General features: G+C 39.2%; 1 long non-coding RNA gene across 2 annotated transcripts; it reads left to right on the forward strand.

Moving 5' to 3' along the window:
• Positions 1-2: 2 nt before the first annotated feature.
• LOC120507613 lies at positions 3-20912 on the forward strand. 2 transcript variants are annotated; one of them, XR_005628807.1, is made up of 8 exons: positions 3-329; positions 691-734; positions 1482-1557; positions 7972-8140; positions 11290-11376; positions 14477-14613; positions 16297-16498; positions 18301-20912. It is a non-coding gene; the product is annotated as an uncharacterized LOC120507613 (long non-coding RNA). The 2 variants fall into 2 exon arrangements; XR_005628808.1 differs by lacking the exons at positions 3-329; positions 691-734; positions 1482-1557 and adding an exon at positions 5943-6088.
• The last annotated feature ends 31 nt before the right edge of the window (positions 20913-20943 follow it).

Here is a 20943-nt window from a genome sequence, read left to right on the forward strand (position 1 = left end):
GGGGCGTTGCTCTGGCAACGTCGCGGCCTTCGCCCCGTCGTGAGGAGGGCGCGCCTCCCCTCAGCCCCGCCAAAACCAGGGGGGAGGGTCCTGTTGCTTTTTATTGAAAGCCTCAATTAAAATTAACCTGGGAGGGCAATAATAAGGAAGGAAATGAAGGGATGGATGTAAAAGTATATGTGTGCTGCGGTGTCATTACTTGTCGGTGGCGATTAAGGGAGTCCTGCTGTCTGGAAATTGGCTTTGCCTCCCAGGAAACCTGAGGAAAGCGCTGCCCTAGTTAATGCTGCTGTAGCTCTTGGGAGAGGCTTGGAATGAAAAAGATACAGGTTTTCTTTTTGAAATATGCTCTTGAATAAATTAGTTTGCGTCCAGAAATGGCATCTGTTTTCCCTGGCTCAGATATTTTTCTAGAAAAAGTGTTTAGGTATGCAGCTCACACGGAAAGTGGGACTAATATCTAAGCAGCTTTGAAAAATCGGTGCTGTGTTGTTTTGAGTTAGAACAGAAATGCTGGTTTAATTCCAAAGTTTGAATACAGCAATGCTGTGGGGTCAGTAACCCCTGGAGAGGGAAAGGATGTGCCCTAAGATGTAGATGTTATGAAGTGGAAAGCTAAGTGTTTGGAAGAGTTAGGTGGCCTGGTGTTCAGTGACACCATCTAACAACAAAGCTTTTTTTATTTTTCAGGGAAGTAGCTGAAAACACTGGCTGCATCTCTGTGTCTCTTGGAGGTAGGTTTTGAGGAGGCAATTTGGTCTACTTTTATGATGTTTTTGGAAACTGTGCCTAGAATTTCCCGACTGGAAAGTTCAGGTCACATATCCTTAGCTTTTTGCTCAGGCTGTGGCTGATGGATTGGAAGAAACCTGGGCTGGTTATTACAGATATACTTAAGTATTAAACATACCCACAGTAGGGGGTATGTTCCTGTAGGCCCTCTGAACTCAGAAGACCTTTCTCATTTGTGTAATTTTTCTGTCTAATTATCCCAATACTGCTCAGTAGCAGCACCAATGCAGATTTCAGATGCCTGGCAGAAAGCACTCAAAAAATTTTATGGCCACGTCCCCATCCTTCCAAGGATAACACAAACCTGTTGTGTTTGGCTTCTGCTGTGCCATATTGTTCATTCTCCCACTCTTTGCTCAGTCAGTCACTTGCATCGTGTTTGGATTATGAAGGACAATGTGAAAAAAGTCTTAATTTGCTTCTCAAATCAGGGAAAGCAATTATAAATCTTTTATTTTTAAATAGTGTTTTATGATTGGAAATTATGCATGCCTTCTGTACATCGCTTGGAAGGGTATAAATATAAAAGATTTGTTCAGCTGTTTCTTTTTTGTAATTATAAAATGCATTAAAGTACAAATGTAGCTTTAAATCCACGTTGTTCTCAAACTATTTCTCACTGCCACATGCACTGAAAATATGAAATTAATTCACGGCAGCTTATTAATCAGTGGTGTTTGCTCATGCAGGTCACTTGCTGATTTATCTCCAATTCACAGCTCATTAGAAGGTGTGTAACTCTTCAGAGATGTTGTTATTTAACAGGTATGTTTTCCTAGTGCCATTAATGACCTCTGGATTTAGTAACTCCTGACACAAGAGAGATTTGGGAGATTATTCACAGAAAACTGGAAGTCTTTTCCCATGGGCATTGGACACATTAGGTCATGGAATACCTTGTGATAAATTTACCAATCTGTGTTTGGATTCTACTCCTAGGGTGCCAATAAATTTCATTGAGTGCCCAGGCACATTTTCAGGTGTTTATACACTCAGAAGTGTCCCAGACTTTCTCATCCTCCCAGGAATAGGTGGTACCTCCTTAATTGGTGCAATCAGCACTTTCCATCAGTGTGTGCCTGCTCCTCCTGGGGTTGTCCAGTGCATGAAAACATTGGAACAAACTCTGGTGCTTGTGGAACCCTGTCGGGGATGCCCTGGCAGCTCAGTATTTACCTCTGCAGCAACAGTTATACTCTCCTGGAAATTGCTAAAATTTCTGTTTTATGGGCAGAAATACTAGAAGAATATATTTTGTGTCCTAAAGGAGCTCTGCAGAAACCTGAGCAGGTTAAGGGATTACAATCTTCACCTTTTGTTTCACCTTTTTTTTTCATCAGAAAGAACTGGTTCTTTAAAATGGGGTGTGCAGCATCATCTGTGGTGGAATTTAAAGGAGCTGATCTCAGATACAGGGAAAGCAATTTTAGTTAATGATATGATAAAAAATTGGGCTTTTTGGTAAGAGTCTGTAGAATAGCAGAATGTCCTGAATATTCAAAGCCTTTATTGGTTTGTCTTCATTTTACCCAAAATGCTGCTTGAGTATGGAAGACTTCTGCAAAATTAAGAGGGTTTAGTTTAAACTGTTTGAAGGATTCGAAAGTCCTGCCAAGAGGCTCAAATAACCTTTAAAATTCGAATGTTTCCTGAGCTTTGAGTGCTCCATCTTCTTAAAAACTGTCTCCTGCAGCTCTGCAAACCCTGACTTCAGTTTGTATTTCGAGCACAAGGAAACAGCTCCTGCATCTGAGGCAGTGAAGAACAGAGGCCAGTTCTGGAAACACCCCTGAGGTGATGGCTGAGTTTCACTGCTGAGCTCTGATCCTGTAAGCTTTGTCAAGGAGACTCGTGAGGAATTCGAAGCAGATATTTTTGTGTTGCAATGACATCACCCCGTTCCCTGAGGTTTCCAGAAATCTTACAAGCCCTCTGTGTACAGCAGCCTGTTCATTCCTGTGAAGTCATTCTAAACTGAGAGTAATTCCACTGCACTGCTGTCGTGTAATTGTTCCAAAGCTGCTGAATTAGATCCCGGAGTCTTGTTTTGTTTTTTTTTAGGCAAAGATAAAGCCTTGAATGAGAATCAGCCAGCGGAGCCACAAAGGGCAGCTGTAGTTTTTGCTCCCTGCACAGGAGGGTGCTCAGCCTCTGTCTTTATCTGCAGGAAGGAGTGACTCCCGTGGTCATCAGGACCAAGTGGAGAAGCTGTTTCCTGAACCGAGCTTTTCTTGCAGTGACACTGGAGGATCTGTTAAATCCAGTGACTCAAAAATTATTCAGCCGTTGAGGAATTTCGGGAGGTGTGTGTTAATTGCTGCTGTTAAACCATTACGGAGGTATTTAGGTCAGAAGATGTAATGATCATGACGTTGGTATTCTCTAATGGGTGTCCTTAAAGGTGCCAGGGTTTTCAATAGGACCTTTGAAGTTTCTCAAAAATAGGGTTTTTCCCATCTCATTTGCTCATCTGAACGTGTGAATCCCCGTGTGAATCATCAATTGAACAGTGAATTCTCATGTGTGAGCAGGAATGGGTTTACCAGGGAGAGATAGATGAGTTTGTTAATTTATATTCCATTTGTAGTAGCTGCTAGTAGTTATATCCTTAGTTATTCTGTATTTTCCTTGTTAAATCAAAGAACATCCTGAGTTGGAAGGGACCCACTGGGATCATCCAAGTGCCACTCCTGGCCCTGCACAGGACAGCCCTGGCAATCCCACCATGTGTGTGATATACAGCAATACATTTTTATGTTCCAAACCCAAAGTAATCTTCTAACATAACTCATAAAATGGAATTTGACTTTCTGTTTACCTTTTTAGGGATCAAAGAGGGGTCCTGGATGTTGTTGTCTGGTCAGGTTTTAGTTAAGTGAGTTTTCTGTTTGAAAGCAATTTGTCAAACCGGTGTGTTGTACAATATTCCAGCCCTCTGGGTGCACATCCAATTTAGTCACTGAGGAAAGACAGTTTTGTTTTTAAAAAGCAGATGTCTGGAAAAGGAAATATCTCCTTTCAGACCTTTTGGAATAAATACAAACCCAGAAATGTAGTAGGCAAAATCTTGTTTGCTGTGGTGAAGGGGATTCGTCCCCTTAACATCAGCACATAAATATTTGCTTCATTTCAGTCAATATTTACCTCATGGGTCAATAAAACTTGTTTTGCACTTCACAGAGTTAATATTTACTTGCTGTTTTTAGCTTGGTGACAATATTTTAAATTCTCTTAAGGATATGGGGGGCTTTTCTACTTCTTTTCTAACAAAAGATTTTGTTTTAACAGAGGTGTGTTAGTTTATTAGGAAGTGTTATCCAAGAATCAGACCATGTTTGTCATGTAATAAGATTATCCAGATTATGCCTATAACACTTTACAAGTATCAAAACGATTTTTTTTTGCTTGAAATGGACTAAATGTCTTACCAAATTTAAAAGCAATTGCTTGTGTCTGTAAAATTAGGCAGTAAAACTTAAGACACAGATGGTAATTTAGAAGGTAAAGTGAAACTGAATGTGAAAATTATTTTTGTTTTGGAAAACAATCACTAACTTAAACATTTTTTTCAGTTAAGGCAAAGCACAGTGGCCAAGCTTGTATGGTTTAGGAGGAAATGCAGAGGTGAATTTGAGATCCTGGAAGTTGACAAGACCACGTTTGTAAACAAACAAGTTCATTTCCACGGAAGAACTTCCCCTGTGCATTTATATTTCCATCAGAGCTGGCTGTGTGCTATTTCCAGTGGTTGAGGTGTGTTGGAAGTTGATCCATGGCTTTCAGCCTGCTCCAGCCTTTGTCTGCAGCCGTGGGTGAGGGCCAGGCCCAGCTCCTGTGTCTGCTCCCAGGAGATAACGGGGTGCTTGTTAAGCCATTTGTGTTATCTCTGCCCTGTACCCTGCTCCTGCCCGCTGGGCTTAACCCCAGTCCTCAGCAGCTTGTTTACATTTCTGTCACAAAAAAAGACCCCAAACATCTCCAGTTCTGCCCCTTAGAATGGTGATTTTGTGATTGATACAATTAGAGATGAGGGTGAGGTCGCTTAATGGAAGTCTTCAGTTGAACTAAAGTCTCTGAACTAAATCACAGCACACCCATATCCTTCAAACTGTCAAACAAAACATCTGCTTATGATAATGATTATCTTAATTGAAGAGTTCTAGCTCATGCCATGCTTTTCTTCATTAATGAAAGAATACTTAGAAAAGTACTTAACTATTTAATTTAAGTAAGAACTACTTCTGAAACAGTGCTGAAGGAGTACTGGAATTCATCTTAGCCCCCTATGTAAACTTCCTCCAGGTGAACTTAACCAAGTTAACCATTTTTCAGCCTCCAGTGCTGCAGTAAAAATGTGCTTCCTTAAATCTGGCTTGCTTGCAGACAGAGTCTGACACACTGGATTTAGTACAGCTGCAGAATTAACATTCAAAACTCCCATGCTGCACAGTTTCCCCACGTGTTACATAAAAATGCTGTGCAGTTCCTCTCTCCAAAGCTCCTCTCTCAGGGCTTTAGCTGCCTGTTTGCCTCCCCTTTGGTTACTGTTTTCATTTGTACACAGTCCAATTATACACACTCATCCAAATTACTGTTCATTGGGAGACAAATATGGTAAATTGATAATTCTGCCAATATTGGCTTAACATGTAAGGTGTAACAGCTTCAGGACATATTTTGAAGGTATGTTGTGTTTCAGGTGATGGGAGGAAATGTGGTTTCTGTGATGGTTTGGAGGTTGTTGAGTTTCAACATCCACAGTTTGGGATCCATCTCTGTCGTGTCTAATCCTTCAAGGTAGAGAATGGCTTAGATTCCATTCCCAAATTTTCAGGATTTTTCATCCAGAGACTAAATTTCATTCAGGAAGATTTTTGGGAAAGTAACTGATTTAATTTAGGGACTAGACGGATTTTAAAGTCCTGTGGTAGGTAAATACCATCAGGAATACCTCCTCCTCCTCCATGGCTTTTCATGGCAAAAGTAGTTCTGTTACTTTTGTATTCTAAAGAAATACTTCCTAACCTTTATTTTGCAAAGAGTCCTTTTTAGCAACCAACTAAATTTTTTTGACTTTTACCAGTTTTTCAGCCCAGACTTGGAAATCACTCCTTTCCTCTTTATCCTGGTGGTCCTTCCCCTCCAGGAGAATCCCAGCTTGGATTCCAATGGAGCCAGCAGTGAAGGGTGGATTTGGAGCAGTGTGAAATTCTTGCTGGTGCTGCTGCATCTCCTGACAGGAGAGCAGAGCCACAGAGGGGGAAACAGCATCAACATTCTTCATAAAGCAGAGAAAGTAGGTGCAGGCAAATCCTTTAAATTGAACTATAATGAAGTTATTGTTTATGGCCCAGCTTCTCCCTTCCATCCAGAATTTGTCATTTGGGTGGCTGGGCCAGCAGGTGCAAACATAATTGAATTCAGGGAAATAAAGAAGGAGGGAGGCTGGGGATTGTTTGCTAAAAAGAAGACATCTAGTTTACTAATTAGGAGGATTTATAGGATGCTGCACTTAAAAGTAGATGATTATTGATGGTTCATCCTAATCATGAGAGTTACTTTATAGTTTGAGGTTTCTTCCAGCAATAACCAGGAACAGCCTCTCTGCTCTGGACACTGCTGTTTGCAGCTGGAACCTTTCTGAAAGGCTGCACAGAAACACTGCTGTCAATTTAGAGAGGAGGTAGCAAAAAATGTGTGTCTTTGAATTAGTTAGACAGAGGAAAGAAGTTGGAATTGTTTTTAATTATAAGAGCATAAAAAGTTATAGGACTGTAGGAAATTAAGATGGAAATTGCTTTTGATATTCTCTTCTAAAGGTATTTTAATGGACATCAGAGGTAGATATTAAAGTAAAATATTTGTCAGTGGACACTGCTGAAGTGCAAGTTAAATATTTTTAAATTTCATTTATATTAAATGCAGTAGTGCTGATAACACTGGCACTTAGGTCAATATCATTTCTCATTAAAGTTCTTTTAACACTCACAGCTTTATCAGTTACCAGCGAGCTCATCACAGGTATGAATTACACATTTCCCATGCCTTTATCTAATTCATTTCTCCATCCTGCACTTCAATAATTTGAATCTGAAGTATATCAGGAAAACAGAGTTGTTTTCTTCTCTGTGGAGAGCTCAAGCAGAACTATTCCTCACAAAGAGCAACAAACAGCCAGACTGAATTACCATGGAGGATGTTGCAGCTGAGCTTGTAAATATTATTTTGATAGACTTACATTTCTTTCTGAAAGGAAAGAGCATTAAGGAATATTTTGAAAATATAGAAAGGGAATAATAGAAAATAAACTGAAAACCAGTAAGATAAATTTGGCTCACCAGCCTTTTTGCCATTTCATATCTAACATTCATTTTTGAGATATATCAGTTACATTAAGCTGAGGCCAGTTCAGTTTTATGTGCCTGGTAAAATGGAGTGGATTCACAAGGATCTGGCCCATTCTCTTCTGTCACCTCATATTTCTGTTACTATGTCTGTACATTCTATTTTAACAGTTTGAAGAAAAATAAATGAAAGTTTCTAAGTAAATATTTTTACATTCAGTTACTCCATAGAGCTTGTGTATTGTGCATTCCTCCAAGTAATTCATCATGATGAAATGCAATGCTGAAGTAAAAGAGTTAATTAAAATATAGATTGGAAATTGAAATACCAAATGAATCTAATCTGAGAGTTATGATTTCAGGTTTTCATGTGCCCAGCAACAAATGAATGAATATCCAAGGAGTGGGACAGCCACACACTCAGGGCTGGGGCAAACACTCAGCAGCAGCCAGGGAATGAGAGAATCCTTTAATACAGAAATCTGCACTTTGCTTTTGGCAGGGCTGTTCTGAGAAGGGGTTTATAATGCCCCAGGAGACTGGATTTTTCTGGATTTGGGAGGAACCAGTAGGTCTAGAGGTGTGTGGATGTACTTGCCATTCCTCAGCTGCCTCAGGAAATGCAGAACTTTGCTTCTACAACTTCCCTCTGGGTGCAGACTGATGTGTCCCATGGACAATCCAGCTTAGTGTAAAAATTAGTTCAGTTTGCTTCTGATTTAATTGCAAAATCACTCAGACTTTGTGTGTTTTCTCTGTGAGTAATCCAAATTTAGATTTCACTGTTGGTGCTACCTGTTTGGTTTTTTTTTGTGTGTGTTTGTGTTTAATGCAGCTGAAAGTTATTATGTAAAATGGGTAAATTGGAGTCTTTAAAGGAGCTGCCAACTTACATTTGCCTGAGTTCCTTCAGCACTGGAGAGGAGAGGAAGAATTCCAGACACGTCATCCTGATTTCACAAGTCTGCAGAGATCTCCAGAGTGGACTTACCCATCTGTGTGAGGTACTAAATAACACTGTGCTTTTGTTCCTCACAAGTGCTGCACATGTGTGCTCCAGCCATGTCATCCATGTCATCCACAGCTCCTGCTCTGGCTTGGCAAACTGGCCATGGCCTGGCTGGGCACAGCAGAGTCCTCAAGGTTGGCAGAAATGGGCACTTGCACTCAGCATCACCCTGAAGTGCAGAGCAGGTGCAGGACTTCCTCTCTGACCTTCCCCCAAAACACAAAAATTGGCATCTGAACATTCCTGCTTCGCTGTTCAGGGACAATACTTAGCTCATTACTAAAATGTTCCTCCCAAAACTTGACATTTTTCTGTGTTCACTCACCCTGAAGTGACAAAAGACAGGAAGGAGAGGAAAATGGGATGGGAGGCTTTCCTTGCTCTAACCTTGGCTTCCAAAACAATGCTGGAGAAAGCCACTCTTGTGTCTGGGCTTCCAACCAAGGCACCATCCCTGTCAGGAATGCTGTTCACAGCTCCCTGCTCTGCTAGTGTTGGAGCTCTGTTGTTCAGTTTTGTCCATGGCACTGTGGGAGAGATTTCCACTGCTCAGAGTCCCCGTGGCATCTCCTCAGCACACCCAAATTCACCTTTCAGCTGGGTCCTACAAATCAAAGCCTCCTTGTGGAGCAAACCCACATTCCCTTCATTGTTGTTTCACACTGTGTACCCATGAAGGGTCCTTCTGGACTCAGTTCTAAAGGGATAATTGTACTACTTAAATATTAAACATCCAAGTTCTTTTTTTTATTGTTAAACCAATATTAAAGTAGGACAAAGCTGATTTACAGTTTATGGCAGTGCATTCCAGAGTCGCTGGCTTTGCAGCTGATGTCCTGTTCCAGCAATATTGGCACTGCCAGGAGGCACAGAAATGGAGATTTTAATCAAAAAACTTTATTTCAGATCCACTTCAGTTAAATTATAAGTTAATCTTGCCTTGTGAACTTCCAGGCTGTTAAAAAGGGCAAATGGCTGCAGTGTCCTCTGAAACAATTCAAATCCTTATTTTTCATCAGGAGATGATTCCACTGCCCTGGAATTGAAAGTTGGGTGTCTTTTCCTCACAGATTGTTATTTAATCACTAGATATTAGCTTTCATTGCCCTTTTGATATATTTAGGCTCATAAACTTCTCATTGACTAGATTGAATTTACCACGATGTTGTTACTTTTTATGAACAGAATGAATCAATAGCAGATCTGTTGGTTTGCACTGAATTGTTTATTTGAAGGGATGTTTAAACTTTACTGAGAGAAATAGAAGGGCTGATGCCCAGTCCTCCTCTTTAATACTCAATATTTGGTAACTCTGAGTACAGCCTGCCTCAACCAGCAAGTGCTGCACACATTATCCAGAGATCCAGGGCCAAGAATATTTCCTAACATTCTTTGAAATGTAAAATTTTTGCAGTATTTCCAGTTTATGGTATTTAATACTTGTAAATTACTTTATTGTTGTAATAGAAGGCTTTTGTTTCATTACTAGGGAATATTCCAGAATAAGACTATTTTTTCACTGAAAATAGTGATTTAGTTTCCTGTACTCCTCAAATAATCTGTACAAACCACTTGGCTTCATCTATGAATTTGAAGCACACTACTAAGAAATATCACTGGGTTCACTTTATCATTGAATTTTAGGGATGTGGTTTTTTGCCTTTTTTTTTTTTTTTCTGTTTGTTTAATAATAATTAAAACCATCTACTAATCAAGTTCCACATAGACAAGTGCAAAACTGTGCCTAGTGGATCTAAAAGCTTGGGAATTCTTACCTCAGTGTAATCAGGTGATAACAGCCCAGACTTTGTGCTTCTGGAGGGATTTATTTGGATTCACTGTTGCCTCTATGAGCTCCCTCCCCCATTATTTGTGCATCTTTATTATTGTATTAAGTGGTTAATTAAGTCTGGTCAGGTTAACCTTTGTTGGTGATCAGAAGTAGGCATCTCAGCCACTGGAAAACAAATCATTTTGGGTGGAACATCTTGTTCTTGTTTGAATAATTATCTTTGTTTACATTCACACAGCATTACTCCCTTGAACCAGACATTTTTGGGGAAAGAGGGGCAGTGCCCTGAGCAGGTTTCCAAATGTACAGAAATTATAAAGGAGAAGCATTTCCCTTCCTTCTCCTTTATGAGCAAAACAGGGAAACAGTTTGAATTAATAAGCCAGAATTCCAAGTATTCACAAAGAGCTGTAATTTGTTGTCAAATAACTTTTGAAAGCCAAACCTCCAGGCTGCCCAGCTGAACTGAGTCCTGCTTCCTCACTGAGAATTCTTCAGCAGTAGCATTCCAATATTTTCCTGGTGGAGTATTTGTCATTCTTTTCCAATTATTACTGTTATTATTTTGTAACTCTGTTTGTCTTTGTTCTGTGGTCTGTTCTTTTTTTGAGTGCTAGTGAAAACCTCGTGTCATTTGCCCTGTCCTTCCCCTTGGTTTGATATTTTCTGCCAACTCCTCTGCCCTAGAGCATTTTTCCCCCTTTTTCTCCATGCAATGGGATCTTACATCCATAAAACCATTGCCTTTATTGCTCATGGAGGAGTGATTTTATCCCAGAAAAATTCTTCAGTCATCAAGGTGGGAAGGACCAGAAGGAGAGATGCCAAAGTGACCTCCTGGCTGATTTTCTGATTCTTCTTTGGAAGAACTCAACAGCTCAGTCAAAAATGTTCATTCTGAGGATTATTTCATTTTGATAATTAAACATTTTTTATGAACTGTTGCTTCTCTGGAGCCAAATTGTGGGATCTTGGGAGATCTGTAAGCTCAGCGTGGTCCAGGAAGAAGCATAGTAGGAAATTAGAGGAGAAATAGAGAAAAACCACAAAAGATTTCTTGGTACCACTATAAACCATCATGTGTGAATACTCTGCCTCAAAAAGGAGATGTAAAAACAGCAAAAGCTGTAGGGAAGGACAAAAAGTGCAATCAGAGATATGGCAGATGTGGGGAAGGTGAACTGTGTTCCCATGTTCCTTCTACAAAAGGCCTCCAAGTCATTTAAAGATGTAACTTTCTTTTATGGATTCCTTTTCTGATTAAAATGGTCTTCTGTAAGTGATTTTATGATACATATAAATATTATGGTTATCAGTCTTCACAGTTAAAATAAGGCTTTTTTCTTTGGCAGGAGGAAGGCTATACATGCAAATTCAGATTCCTGATGCATTCCCACTAACTCTGTCCTTCTGTTCTGGCAGAATGAGGAAAAACTGGGGTTTGTATTTTCTTTTATTTGTTTCTTTATGTATCGTGTGCTCTCTGATTCTCACTTATTTCTTATTTCATTATCTTTCCTGTTCTTTTTCTTTTTTTGTGGCTACATTTGTGGCTGCATTTTTTCTTTTATTTGTTTACTTTGCCTTGAACTTTCTCCTAAATCCTTCTTTTCTTTTCAGCCAGACCTTAATAAACACATTGAAGCATAATTTTTCTCTCCTTCCATTTCCATTTCCACTTCCCTTCCTCTCCTATTTCCATCTTTTCCCCTTTCCCCCCAATATTATCCTTTTCTCCTCAGCATTTTTTGATGTTTTTCTTTCCCATGAATTTTCCTGTCCTTCTTTTGGCATTTTGCACTTTACCTCAGGGGAGACTCCACAAGAATTTGGGCCTTTTTTCCTTAATAGTGCAAAACTGGATAGAAACCACCTTAAAAATATGTGGGACAAACTCTGTCCTAACTGTCCTGTGGCATGAGGATGTCTGGGAGCAAATAAATTCCTGTTTAGCAAATTTAACTTCTCCTAAAAATTCAGGCTCCATCCTTCCAGCTGGAAACTGGATCATATAATGGGTTATTACAAGCTGTTAAAATTTGAGACCGAGGAGGGGGAATAGGCTGAAGTTATTCCATGGATTGTTCTGTTCTTTGTGGGAGGCTGTTAAAATAAAGCAACAGTATAAAAGATGAATTATATACAATTTAATGTAAAGCTGTTGGAAGCCATTAGGATATTTCTTCCTTGATTGTCTAACATTTGTGTACTTTTACAAAGTTTTACATTTTTTTGGTTCTTTCCGAACATTATGAAAATTGTACTGAGAGGAGTAAATTCATCTGCATAAAATTGACTGCAAAGAGCAATTAGTCCTTCATTAATATGCAAATTTGGTCCAGTGCAGATTCATCTATATATGAGGCTTAAATATGCAAGTCAGTCTTGCTGTGCGAGAAGCCCAGATGCTTTTATTTACTTTGAAATTGAGGGATTTGGTTAATGATGTTGTTGACAGGAAAACTTGAATAAATTTGATGATCACCATCTTTCATATTAGACGAGGCCCATGGAAAAAAATTACCAAGTAAAATACCAATTTTATTTGGTAATTTCCTATTACCAATCTTGTAATAAAATGTAAGATAGAAAGTAATAGAGTTAGATTTCCTAATGTAGTTATCCTGAGACTTAAACTGTTCCCCAAAGATGGAGCCATTTTTCTTAAACTTTGTTTTTCCAGAGGGTAAAGACATCTCCATAAGCTGTATGAATAACACACTGCCTGGAGATGTAATATTGGAAAGCTGGTTCTGTGACTTGCTTCAGTTGGTGAGAGGATATAAGCCTGGGAATGAAGAGGCAGGAGCTTTGGAAATGGTTCTTTGTCATCTTCCATAGGTTCTTCTCAAGAATTAGTGTTGGGGCCTTTGCCCTGAACCTGTGGAACACCCTGGAATCTGTCTGAACACACAGCCAATTCTATTTGGATCACCTAATCTCCTTAATAAACATTTTCTTAAATATCTTTAAATCTTTACAGCTCTTGGTAATGATACCTTCTTCATGCTGGCACCCACCACAGGCTGGCTCAGAGAAGCAGGGTTTTTCCTCACCCATAAATCCAAGCTGTGGTGTGTCTTGCCTCTCTCCTCTTTTCCTGCCCCACAGTTCCTTTGGCACACCCAGGATTCATTCCTCTGCTTTTGCCCAGCATCCATCACTCCCCAGGTGTGGGAACAGTTCCTTTGCACTCGTCAGCCTTGATTCACCTGCAAGATCCCACAAGTTGCTCCTCCTTGTGTTTCTTCCTTTTTCTTTCTCTGCCATTCCCTCAGCCCTAAATTTAGCTTTGGCTTAAGCAGGACTGGTCTTTGACTTCAATCATGCCCATTTTTTTCCTGGACCAAACCTGGTCTTCTGTCTTGCCTGAGTGAGGCATTGGCACTTCCAAAAGAACAGAGAAATGTGGTTTAAATGGACTGAAGTGTGTGGTAATTTATAAAGCTCTAGTTGTAACTACCTGAGGACAAGTTAATAGATGAGACCATTTGATTCCTCTGACTTCCTGGCACAGCTGTTTGGGATATAAATCCTCACAACAGTTGGTTTCCAAATCCTTAATGTGCTGCACTAGGCAAAAAGTTTCTACAACCACGTTCAGGAGAGAAAAAAATTCAACCAAAATTGTTCATGTGGTCTTGCAAGTGAATCCAAAAGCAGGAGAATGAAGATGGAATTGAGTATCTGGGGGGAACAGAGGAGAGATCTGATAGTCTTGTAAAGGCTCTGGTTATCCTACAAGGGAGTCTGTGGGTTTTACCACCAGAATGAGGCACTGACAGTGTCAGAAGGAGTTTATTTGCAGTACTGAATAGTTTAGGAGGTGATAAATTGATTAAAAGGTGAAACCTTAAAACCACACCATCTGCTGAGACTTAAATAGCCTTTACCTTTGAGAACACAGAATTGTTGGGCAGTTTCTAGTATTTTTCAGCACCATCCACAGCAATCTTGGTTTTCTGATCTTGCTCCCAAAAGAGGAAAATATTAATTTTGAAGTGTATAAACAACAGGCATCTCAGCACAACCTGAGGTTGTCTCCTATCAGCTATGTAATCTTTATATTCTAGATTAATAAACACTTCAGCCTTGGAGTTTATTAGTCCAAAATATATTTATTACCTCATAAATTCAAACCCCCTCCAGTTACCATCTAATTAAACTGCAGCGCTGTGCCTGCTATCTTTGGGGATGTATTAATAATGGAATTATCTTGTGAAACAGTAATTACATACTTTGTGCATTCTTTGCCACACTCTTTCTTCAGTGTCTGTGTGATGAGTGGGGCACACAGTGCTCCATTGTTTGGAGCTCCTCCAAAGTCTCTGTGTATCCAAAGATAAGCAGATTTTTTTTCCCTCTTAGTAGAAGAGGGAGAAAAGTTTGTGCATTTTTTGTACCAATACCACCAGACTAGGAACAGTTATGAAACATGATTGTGCAAGTGATTTTAGCTCATGCTTTCTCCTCACTCTTTGAGGAGATTACTCTCAGGAGTAAAACCTCCTTGCAGGATATGTTTTGTTTTTACTGCAGCTGCCAAAAGGTGAAGACAAGCACTTTATCTGCAAGAGAATATTCATTTATAGGACTTCACTGGTGACATAGGTTTGAAATGGGAAATGGGCTTAAAGCCTTCTTCAGGAGAGATTTACTCACAGTTTTCTGCAGTGGTAAGTGTACTTGCTGTATTCTGATTTATAAATGTATTGACTCTCTCTGAGCTTTTGCTTTATAAGGTTGTCTCCCATCTCCTACTCTGGATAATTTGTATTGACGAGAATTCTTGTGCTCATTTTTCCTCCCTTACTGCAGAATTAGGTGCCTGAATCCTTTCCCTGCATGGAAAGAGGCACAGGAGGCAACACCTTTTGCACATAACTTCCCTGAGTTCTGAAGTGCCTTATCTCTGGTTCAAGTACATCTGTTGAGCAACAGTGGGAGTGTGTGATTCTTGTTGACACAGGCTCTGCTCTACCTGACAGGAGGGGGGTTATTCTCTCTTGTACTTCCAGCAGTTTGTGGGTTTAGGATCCATGTGCTGTGTTCTCCTGCCTTTTATTTGTTCACTGCAATTGCTGGGGCTGTGCAGTGTCTGCAGGAGAGTGAGGGCACTTCCCACCAGTTTTCTCCCTGAATCTTTCAGATCTTTCCAGCACAAGTTTTGCCTTCTCCTTGGTTTTCTGCTCCACAGGTTCTGAAGTCTGATACCAAATACAAAACTGAATAATGGTCACTCACTTCATACAAAGGGGTTTGATTGAACTTCCAGCTGCAACTCCATCTCCACTCCTGTATTGTGAGTGCAGCTTCATGTTTTACTTGCATTTTACACTCATTCAGGGGCCAAGTATTCAAGTCTTCCAGATTTGGACTTGTTTTGATTTCACTGCAAAATCCTGCATGAATTCTGCCAACAGCAAGGCCAATGTGTCTGAAAACAGATGGCATTTGCAGTACCTAAAGCCTGGTCAGGTGTGAGTATCTCAGTAGTAAGAGTGACTCAAACTTGTAGCTTTGATTTTTCAATAAGGCACTATTTGCTTTATCCAGTAATTTTCATCTGCCAGCACTCACAGTTATTTAAATCAGACTGTTTTCATGGATGAATGTTATTCTTTGGGAATAAAGAATGCCTGACAAGCTTCTGTAGTTTAGTGAATAGATTTTTGTAAACCACATAATGAAATGTAATTATTATATGATATATATTTTACAGAATCTCAAATGGCTTTATCAGCCCAATATCTAAGAATTCACCTTCTGAGATTGAACATCTTGTGCTTGATGTCTTAATAAAAATGGTTCTGATACCACTGTGTGACCACAGTGTAGAATGGAACAGTTTCCACTGTCATGAATAGCAAACATCTGCAAAGAATAATTAGATTTATGCCATATTGCTCAAACACACATTATTATTATTACAGCTCAGGATTAATTACTGGTTTGTCAAAACCTGCTGATCTCAAAAGTTTTGTTTGTCTTCTATTTCTTGTGGCTGTTGATGAAAAGGTGCTCTGTGTGTCCCCAGAATGGTTCCAGGTTGTGTCTTGCTTGTTCTGTCACTCTGCTTTTTTGTGCCTGGTGTCTGATTTGGAAACTTTCAAACTAGACACCTTTCTGATGTGTTTTTCCTGATGTGAATAAATTCACTGCAGAATACTTGCAGAGCAAGAGATGTTTGTTGCCAAGCAATTACATCAGATGAAACATACAGAAGGCTAATATTTTAGTCTGATTTTTTTTTTTTTTGCTACAGGCAAGAATCTGAAGAAGAATTCTGGGAATTTAAGGAAGGAAAAAGACAGGGCTTTTATTTCTTAATTTTTTTCCTTGTCTTCTGTATTTTGCAGTGATTGCTTTGAGTCTGTAAGGTCATTGTGGTTGAAGGCATGAAGATGAGGACATCAAAGCCTTTGCCCACCTATGACAATTACTCTGGAGACAAACACAGCTCAGAAGACAAATGTTATGAGCTACCTGTAAGTTCTGGTTCACAAAACAGATGAGAATCCAGAGATACTCCTGAACTTGGAAATGAAATTTATTCTCAAGGTAATAGTTGAGCTCATTATCTGCTGCTCTTTCTAAATGTAAAGTAAGGAGAGCAGTGCCCATATATTCTGTCTATAACAGCTGACATGTTTTCTGCATTCCTGTGTTTGCCTAAGAAGTCATGGATAATCAATTTGATGTGCAAAATAAACTGCATGGATGAATTCTGATACATATCACTTGCCATGGCTGTGCTGTTATGAGAGGCAAAAACTTCCAGGAAGGAAACAGCAAGGAAAAATCTGCCTGATAATTTTCTCATCAGTTTTTCTCCAAGGACATATCTGTAGGTGGATTCTATAGACAGTGTTTGGGTATTTTTCCCCCCTTGAGTGGCTAGTTCTGTGTGTGTCAGTTATTTTATCTTGCTGTATTAGAAATCAAAGCTACCTTATCACTTCAGGATAAATATGTCTATATTTATATCTCTGTATCTATCCCCTATAATCCTAACTAGGAAAAGCTAACCTGAAACATTTCATTTTCAGCCCTTCTTATTATTTAAATATATATTCTAAATTATTTTTTAAATTCCCCACATGTATTACAAATAACTTCCCATCTGACTGGGAAGCAGAACAGGCAGGAACCAGCAGCAGACAGATGTGATTATAAAAGATGTTCTGTTTGGTATAATGAGACTTATGGTCTTAATAAACTCTTAGAATGTTTTTAACACAACCAAATTAAGTAAGTCCAAAATCTGATTTTCAAGATCTAACCCTATCAGATCATTTTTTACTTTATTTTTGAGGATACCCCTCTTCAAATTTTAGAGAATTTCTCACATAATAGACTATCCCTAGTTCCAGCAAAGAAGAAAGGGAAATTTGTACAGATAAAAAGCATGAATGACAATCCTGATCATGTGGAAAAAATCAATCTGTGAGCTTAGACATAGTTTCACATTAGTCTCCTCCTTTCTTGGAAATCCACATTTCCCCCAGAATATCCAGCAGCGTTACGTAGCCTGTCAAAATTTGCTCATCATATTTCATGTCCTTCTGCTGGAAAGAAACAGCTGGATATTTTGTGTCATGACGTGACCAATCCACCTCTGTTGTTGTCATTTTAATTGCTGGGGCTGTATTTTTAAGTCCTCCACAGAAGGTCTTTGTAGTGACAAGCGAACGGTTCACGCTTCGTAAGCAAACATAAAGAATTCCCTGCTAATTGGAGAGGGAGTAATGCAGTTATGATTCCATCAACATTTAAGTTACATTGGGAAAGGACACGTTTTTTGTTGTGGTTGTGTTGCTACATCAAATTTTACTCCAAGTGGATTTGGTGGGGAAGGTTTTAGAACAGAACAAATTAATGCTGGAATTACAGGGATGGGAGAGATGGAAGTTAAATTGTTCTAAGCTACATCTACAGTAGAAAATCAGTATTTTATTGCTTTGAAATGGTAGTTATTAATTGCTGGCTTGTGAAACAGCTTGTCTTTGAAAATGGAAAGAATGGACAGCCTCAAAAAACTCCCTTTCCCCTGCCCTGAAGAAATGCAGCCATAGTGTTTCATGTGGAGGACTCCTCAAAAATCACCAATTTCACAAAAAAAAGCTTCTTATACAGTAATTTATATCTTTTGGGTGTTTTCCCCTTGATATTCTGCCTGTTGTACCTATAGACTTCCAATTTCTAAAAGTCTGCTGGGCCTTGTGCTAAACCTTGGCTTTTTTCCTGAATGACACTTCCATGGAATACTTGGCTATGGATTAACAGTTTTACAGTTATGTGCCCAAAGTTCTTTCTTGTTCATGCTGATTTAATTTTTTTTCTACTCACATCTCTCTTCTCAGGTGGAGCCTCATCTTGAGCAGCCTTGGGAGGGCCAAAGGTGGTTCCTTTTCCAGTTCCCTGCCTGGATTTTAGAAGATACCATTTTTTAACATCTAAACAAGGAAATCACAGCAATTTCCATGGGAAGAATCACAGAGATGGCAGGGCTTCCCCCCAAAACACTGCCTGTGTAATTGCTGAAGACATTCCAAGCCACTCTAACGAAGTGCTGTCTGCCAGTCATTATGTTCTCCTTGGAGGACCATCTGTTGCACTTCAAATATGTAAAGGTCTCTATCATTTATTGCTCCAAACAAATCCAGGCCTTTGTCTGAGGAGCTGGAGCTCCTGAATGGATTCTAAAGGTGGTTTCAGTCACAAAGGGCAGGGTATTCCCTTAGGTTGTAGTCCTTCAGCTCCAATTTCAGAGCACAAATATACTGGTTAAACCAATATCTGAATATTTTCAATTTATTTAGAAATGAATTATGAACAATAACAACTCAAAGTATCTGAAATATGTTTTCATTCAGCCAGGAGGACATTGGAAGATTTTTGCATCTGGTGAACAAATCTTTCCATTGTAGTGGTATCCAGATTTGATATATACTGAGATTGGAATGAAAATTACCTTATTTTAACTAAATTAATTAGTTTATCTGTGTCTGAAAATAGTGATTCAAAGGAATGGTAAAAAATAGAGTCAGCAGCTTAAAATGCTCAAGCCTTCCTTAGCACATGTCCTTTACAAGGATGTAATACTTGGTTGTGCAGTCATTATTTATAGGTTAATTAGGATCCCTTCCACGAGTAAAATGAGCAAGATCAAGCATTAAAATATGCTGGGTTTTGTTTTTCCTGCTGAGATTTTAAAGAGGCTGTACAATCAGAAAATGTGAGCATTGTATTTTCACAGCAGAAAAGTTCTGCTCAGAGGTTTCCAGCCACAGAAATCCATAACAATTTCTGTCTGATTAGGGAGTGGTCCTGTCTTCATCCCTTTCTTCTCTTCCCCTTCTCCTTCCTGCTCAGCAGCTAATGTTCTGGTCAGAAGTAATAATATGTTAGATCTTGAATGTCAGTAGCCCCAGAGATTCTGACAAGACTATTCATGTGCATTCATACGTCTTAACCAAAGCTGACACTAAAGAGAGCAAGAATTCTCATATTCCTCTTTTTATTGCTGTGCATTAAACTCAAATCTTCTCTTGGAGACCTCTGCTAGAAATGACAAATCCACCATTTGAAAAAGGCATTTTAGCAAGGTCTAAACAAAGCAGCTGGACATCAATCTGGCACAGGGCAGAGGCTCCTGTGAGAGCTCACAGTGCAAAGCTGAACTCTGCTTTACACCTTCCCAGTGCTGTGAGAGAAATACTAATGGGAAATAACCATTCCTCCTAATCTTTCTAAATTTCAATTAAAAAGTGATTGTAATTTTTTTTTTTTTAACTATAGGATATGTCCTTATTGGGATATTTGGATTCTGGTAACTCAAGGTTGTTTTCTGAGAAACACACACTGAGTGAATATTCTGCTCTACCTTTTACTCTGGACATATTTTACACACACTTGTAGGATGGTGTGCTGCACATGTTTGGGTAATTTTGCAGGGATCTGATTAAGTTGTTAAAGCCAGGTAGGCAATTTTGCCAGCAGTGATATTTTTAATCTTCTTTTTTAAAATGGTTTGGTAGTAGTGACTAAGGCAGACTAGGTGGCTCTGGGCAGCTCGCCATTTTTAGGTAGTTTAATTTGTTAAAAATTATCTTTCTTCCCACCCAAATCCCCTTGAAACCATTTGGAGAAGAGAACTGTTGAACAGTTGCCAGTAATAAGTCCTGCTGAGACCTCTGTATCCTCCTGACAGAAATGTTGGTGCCAACTGGAGACTGACTGGCACGAGTTTGAACTCTACACTACTTGATATATTTGCTTCACATGCACCAATTACAATAATTACCACCTCTGCAGCTGAAGTTTAAGCACTCACTCTGCACTCCATACCTCAGGTTGTTGGCAGTATGTTCAATCCTATAATCTCAATTTTCTTGGAATAATTAAGTAGAAAATAAATACTTCAAAAAATTAGGAGACAGTCTGAATGGAAATCAGAGGCTGAATAATAGAGTTGTTTGTCATGTTGCTATTGTTAAGCTGCATTTATTTCTATTGAATCTTTATTTCTAAAAGGCAGCATCTTCTTTTGCCTGCAGAGATTCACCAGGAGATGCTGTAATCCATTGACTTTTATATTCAGCACTAGAGTGTCTCTTGATGTGAAGGAAAAAGCAACATGAATCCTACTTTGTTTAGATGTTTAAAAAATAGAACTATTCCTTTCAAAATAAATGCTTTTGACTAGAAGAGGAAATCACCCATCCCTTCCTCCTTTTGGCTGGATATTTCCATGTAAGATTGTAGGGATTTAATTCCAGAACTGGTTTTAACTGCCCAGTTCCTGACAATCCCACTGGTTTAAATCTGATGCAATGGGAACCATCTCTCCCCCACCCCTGTTGTCTTTCCAAGAGACTGGTTAATTTTTAAATTGGATCAGCAACATTTTTTTTAGAAAACCTGGTAAAGTTTCTATTACACAAAGATAAGCCTTAGACTGAGCACAAACTGGCTTGCCTGTAGCTTCCCTAATATGATTGCAC

The sequence above is a fragment of the Passer montanus genome, unplaced genomic scaffold, assembly GCF_014805655.1.
Source record: "Passer montanus isolate IOZ18808 unplaced genomic scaffold, ASM1480565v1 scaffold44, whole genome shotgun sequence".
NCBI lineage: Eukaryota > Metazoa > Chordata > Aves > Passeriformes > Passeridae > Passer > Passer montanus.